We start from the raw sequence: 6,550 nt of genomic DNA on the forward strand, positions 1-6,550 counted from the left end.
CTGAAGGTTCCTCGCGGTTCTTTGTGTGTGGTCCTGAAGGTTCCTCGCGGTTCTTTGTGTGTGGTCCTGAAGGTTCCTCGTGGTTCTTTGTGTGTGGTCCTGAAGGTTCCTCGTGGTTCTTTGTGTGTGGTCCTGAAGGTTCCTCGTGGTTCTCTATGTTGACCCGGATCTTTCCTCCCACAGGACCCCTAAAGACGCCGATCGCCGCGGGTCACCCCTCCATGAACCTGCTGCTCAGGAAGACCTTTGACCTTTACGCCAACGTGCGCCCGTGTGTTTCCATTGAGGGCTACAAGACTCCGTACACCGATGTCAACCTGGTCACCATCCGGGAGAACACGGAGGGCGAGTACAGCGGCATCGAACATGTGGTGAGTGGGCGCCGTCTTTCCGTGTCATTAAAGGGTCATTTGACTCAAACAGAATCAGCTGACTGACAGTTTCAAACTGATGTTTTCCTCATCAGCTGACAGTGATTTTCGTCTCGTTCTCGTTCTCGTCCTCGTCCTTGTCCTCTTCACAACTCTTTGCGCCTCCTTTGGGGTTTTTTGCTGTTTTATTCTCTAAAAATTTGGAGCAAACTATGTTTTCTTAAAGGAATTTGCTGTTTTTTTCTTCAAAAATGTTTGTCTTCATTCAAAGTTTTTGCTAAACTTCTTTTTTCTCTAAAAATAAAACTGACCTTTAAAAAAAGTTTTTTTTTCTTTGAAAAGTTTTTCTTACACTACTTTTTATAAAAGTCTTGGCAAAAACTCAAATTATTTAATTGAATTATTGACTGACAGCAGAGACACCCTGTCCCCCTGTCTCTGACAGCAGAGACACCCTGTCCCCCTGTCTGTGACTGACAGCGGAGACACCCTGTCCCCCTGTCTGTGACTGACAGCGGAGACACCCTGTCCCCCTGTCTGTGACTGACAGCGGAGACACCCTGTCCCCCTGTCTGTGACTGACAGCGGAGACACCCTGTCCCCCTGTCTGTGACTGACAGCGGAGACACCCTGTCCCCCTGTCTGTGACTGACAGCGGAGACACCCTGTCCCCCTGTCTGTGACTGACAGCGGAGACACCCTGTCCCCCTGTCTGACCTTTTCTGCAGACAGAGGAGTAACAGCCTGATGCTCTGGCCCTGAACATGAAGGGTTAATGATTGTGTTGTTGTTGGGGTTATTTCGAGCTGCAGTCTGACGCTGGTCTGCCTCCTCAGCTGTTCCCTGCAGACCACCACTCTGATCCCGTCCACCTACAGGGTAAGGAGCAGGACCCTCACCTGTTCACCCATCACAGTCCTCATGGGACCAGTCTGTGTCCCACTGTCAGCTCAGATCTGAACCCGTTTTTAAACCTTTGAAATCTAAACAAAATTCATTTGATTTCTTGCAAAAACACGGCGAGGAGACGCTGAGCGGCGTAACAAGAGACGACCGAAAATGAGCACGAAGTGAGTTTGGAAGAGAATTGAAGAAGGAAATTTCATGAGAAGATCAAAAAAAGGAAAGGTAAAAAACAAATCCGGAACTGGCAGTGCGTCTGTCTGTGATGTCACTTCCTGTCAATCATCCTGCTGAGCTTCATCAAGTCCCTCCTCCTTCCTGTTGTTTTTCCCTCTGGAATGACCACTTCCTGTTTCTCTGCACCGTCACCACGAGTTCTGGGACAATCCTGGAAAAGTCCTTGAAAAGTGACAGCAGCGTTGTTCACAAATGTTTTCCTGTTTCTCTCTCCTGGATTTATTCCTGAATTTATTCCTTGTCCAGACGTCTCCAGGTGACTCCAGGTGTCTCCAGGCGTCTCCAGGCGTCTCCTGGTGACTCCAGGTGTCTCCAGGTGTCCCCATGTGACTCCAGGGGACTCCAGGTGTCTCCAGGCGTCTCCAGGCGTCTCCTGGTGACTCCAGGAGCCTGATGATGTCCAGCCGTGTCCTCCGTCTCATCTGAAGCTCTCTTCTTCTGGTAGATCGTGGACGGCGTCGTTCAGAGCATCAAACTGATCACAGAGAACGCCAGCAGACGCATCGCAGAGTACGCCTTCGAGTACGCCAGAAACAACCAAAGAAGCAGCGTGGTGGCTGTCCACAAGGCCAACATCATGTGAGTCCAACAGAGACACAGACAGAGGGACAGAGTGAGACAGACAGAGGGACGGAGAGGGACAGACAGAAGGACAGACAGAGAGACAGACAGAGGGACAGAGAGAGACAGACAGAAGGACAGAGAGAGAGACAGACAGAGGGACAGAGAGAGACAGACAGAAGGACAGAGAGAGAGACAGACAGAGGGACAGAGAGAGACAGACAGAAGGACAGAGAGAGAGGACAGAGAGAGAGACAGACAGAGGGACAGAGAGAGAGACAGAAGGACAGAGAGAGAGACAGACAGAGGGACAGAGAGAGACAGACAGAAGGACAGAGAGAGAGACAGACAGAGGGACAGAGTGAGACAGACAGAGGGACGCAGAGGGACAGACAGAAGGACAGACAGAGAGAGACGCAGACAGAGAGAGAAAGACAGTGAGACAGTATAGAGACATTTTGGACATAAAGAGGTCAGACCTTTCCGTTAAATTATGTTTCTCATTTTAATTTTTTTTCGAAGCATTGTTTACCTTTTTTTTTTTTAAACTTTTTTTTTCATATTTTTAGATAATTTTCTTGTACTTTTTTTCATATTCGTTGGATTTCTCTGTCTGTCTTTCTCTCTGTCTGTCCCTCTATCTGTCTCCATGTCCATCCCTCTGTCTGTCTCCCTGTCTGTCTCTCTCTGTCCCTCTGTCTGTCCCTCTGTCTCCTTGTCCGTCCCTCTGTCTGTGTCTCAGGAGGATGTCAGACGGTCTGTTCCTGAGAAAATGTCGTGAGGTAGCAGAGAACTACAAAGACATCAAGTTTACTGAGATGTACCTGGACACCGTGTGTCTCAACGTGAGTTCGGCAGCCGACGACGCCTTTAAATCCTTCTGACCTCCTATCCCAAATCTGTCCACAGAGAGGACGTCACAGACTGAATCACCGCCGTTAAGTTCAGACCAAAGATTCACCAGATGAAACACATTTACTGCGTTAAAACCTGTGAAATATTTTTGAACGTTTTTAATATGTTGAAATGTTTTTAGTACATTAAAACATTCTGAGTACTTTAAAAAAGTATGTTAAAATGTTTTTAGTACATTAAAACATTCTGAGTACATGAACATTATTTTTATTACATGAAATTGTTTTTAGTATATTAAAATGTTTTTAGTTTGTTAAAAAGTTTTACGTACGTTAAATTGTTTTTCGTGTTGTACAAAGTTTTTAGTACGTTCGCAGAATGAAGCAGCAGGTTTTTAGGACGGTGCAGGTTTTTAGGACGGTTCAGGTTTTTAGGACGGTGCAGGTTTTTAGGACGGTGCAGGTTTGGACTGGTCTCGTCATGAATCTTTGGTCTGAGGTGAGCGTCAGACCGGAGCTCTGCTGTCACCTTCTCTCTGGTTGTAAACTTTGATCTGCTGGATTTTTCAGATGGTTCAGGATCCGACTCAGTTTGACGTCCTGGTGATGCCCAACCTGTACGGAGACATCCTCAGGTCAGACCAGTAACACCTGTCTGTGATCCTTAGTCTGTGATTGCACTGTGAGGATTCACTGACTGATGGTGATGATGATGATGATGATGGTGATGATGATGTGATGATGGTGATGATGGTGATGATGATGTGATGATGGTGATAATGGTGTTGATAATGGTGTTGATGATGGTGATGATGATGATGATGATGTTGGTGATGGTGATGATGATGGTGGTGATGGTGATGATGGTGATGGTGATGATGGTGATGATTGATGGTGATGATGATGATGGTGGTGATGATGATGGTGATGATGATGGTGATGATGATGGTGATGATGATGATGATGATGTGATGATGGTGATGATGATGGTGATGATCATGATGATGGTGATGATGTGATGATGATGATGGTGATGTTGATGATGGTGATGATGTGATGATGATGATGATGATGATGATGGTGATGATGGTGATGATGATGATGATGTGATGATGATGATGATGATGGTGATGATTATGGTGATGATGATGATGATGGTGATGATGATGATGTGATGATGATGATGATGATGATGATGATGGTGATGATGATGTGATGATGATGATGATGATGATGGTGATGATGATGATGTGATGATGATGATGGTGATGATGATGTGATGATGGTGATGATGATAGTGATGGTGATGATGATGGTGATGATGATGATGTGATGATGATGATGGTGATGATGATGATGATGATGGTGATGATGATGTGATGATGATGATGGTGATGATGGTGATGATGGTGATGATGATGATGATGATGATGATGATGATGATGATGATGATGAAGATGATGATGATGATGATGGTGATGATGATGATGATGGTGATGATGATGGTGATGATGATGATGGTGATGATGATGATGATGATGGTGATGATGATGATGATGGTGATGATGATGATGATGATGATGGTGATGATGATGATGATGATGATGTGATGATGATGATGATGATGATGATGATGATGATGATGATGGTGATGATGATGATGATGATGATGATGATGATGATGGTGATGATGATGATGATGATGATGATGATGATGATGATGATGATGATGATGGTGATGATGATGATGTGATGATGATGTGATGATGATGATGGTGATGATGGTGATGATGATGGTGATGATGATGATGTGATGATGGTGATGATGATGGTGATGATGATGATGGTGATGATGATGATGTGATGATGATGGTGATGATGATGGTGATGATGATGATGGTGATGATGATGGTGATGATGATGATGATGGTGATGATGATGATGTGATGATGATGATGATGATGATGATGATGATGATGATGATGATGATGATGGTGATGATGGTGATGATGATGATGATGTGATGATGATGATGATGATGATGGTGATTATGGTGATGATGATGATGATGATGATGATGGTGATGGTGATGATGATGATGATGAAGATGGTGATCTTTTCAGTGACCTGTGTGCCGGTCTGATCGGTGGACTCGGGGTCACTCCTAGTGGGAACATTGGAGCCAACGGAGTCGGCCATCTTTGAATCGGTTTGTTATTTTTTTACTCTTCGTCATGCTCATTTGATCATGTGTTTAATTTTTGTTGGTTCACACAACATAAACTGCCGCACATCACTCAAACCAATAAAACATACGAATATAATCTGCGTGTGTGCGTCCTGCAGGTCCACGGCACCGCCCCCGACATCGCTGGCCTGGACATGGCGAACCCCACCGCCCTGCTGCTGAGCGCCGTCATGATGCTGCGTCACATGGGTCTCCACGACCACGGCAACAAGATCCAAACGGCGTGTTTCGACACCATCAGAGACAAGAAGGTAAGACTGTCGCTCACACCGACGCTCACATGTCGCTCACACTTCGCTCACACGCCAAACAGTCCTTAACGGGTTAATGACAAACAGTCCCTAAAGGTTTATGTTAGTAGTGTTCAGTGCTTCCCGTTTCCATGGAAACAGTGAATTGTTTTGTGTTTGTGTCTCAGGTGCTGACGAAGGACCTGGGAGGAAACTCCAAGTGTTCAGAGTTTACAGCTGAAATCTGCCGTCGCGTTCAGGACCTGGAGTAAAGCTGCAGAGACGGAGCCGCTGTGGGAGGCTCTCCTCCTCCCGCCTCCTCCCACCTCCTCCCACCTCCTCCCGCCTCCTCCCGCCTCCTCCTGCTGACTGTTTTTTCTCTGGAGCTGCAGGGACACATCAGCTGGGACTCTCTGCTTTTCTTTCTTGTGTTTTTTTACATGAAGAAATTGTCCCTTTCTTTTCTGTAATGAGGCACGGAGGAGGTGGGGCTTATGTTACGGGGGCGGGGCTTCTGCAGCAGCTACCTGGCGAGTTAACATGCTAATACATTCACTGCAAACATACGCACAACTGTCACATGACCAAGTCCGTATGACTTCATTTCTGGAGTGTTTTTACCCAAAGTGTCATCATCAGAAAGGTATAAATGATACCGTCTGTATTAATAATGAATACTGATCTGAGCACTCTGCTGTGTGGTCCGGACACTCTGGAGATTTGCTTTTTTTTAACGGTAACTTATTTATTGTTTCCTGTTACGGTGTCCTGCTGCTGTCTTCAGGCTCCCTCCTGAAAGACATGTAGCTGCACTCCGTCCCTCCGTCTGTCTGTGTCTCCGTCCCTCCGTCTGTCCCCTCCGCCTGTGTCTCTGTTTCTGCTCTGTCTCCATTAAAAAGGGCTTTTCTCTGTGATCACACTGACCGCTCTGTCACGCTCCTCATTAACCACCAACAGAGGACGTAGATCCGTCACGTGTCGTGTTGACATGTGACACGTCAGATTTAACATCTCTGGAAAAAGTTACAACACGGTTGGCAAGAGGTCAAAGACACGGCTGGAGGCTAACATGTTTTTGTTAATGATGAACGTATAAAAAGGATAAAACAGCAAATTCACAAACATCGGAGGAAGGCAACCAAGTTT

The 6,550-nt window shown here is 45.8% G+C and overlaps 1 pseudogene; it reads left to right on the forward strand.

Annotated features, from left to right (window-relative positions):
• Positions 1-72: 72 nt before the first annotated feature.
• Positions 73-6,327, forward strand: LOC121965351 (annotated as a pseudogene).
• The last annotated feature ends 223 nt before the right edge of the window (positions 6,328-6,550 follow it).

This window comes from Plectropomus leopardus, unplaced genomic scaffold (assembly GCF_008729295.1).
Source record: "Plectropomus leopardus isolate mb unplaced genomic scaffold, YSFRI_Pleo_2.0 unplaced_scaffold1970, whole genome shotgun sequence".
Lineage (NCBI taxonomy): Eukaryota > Metazoa > Chordata > Actinopteri > Perciformes > Serranidae > Plectropomus > Plectropomus leopardus.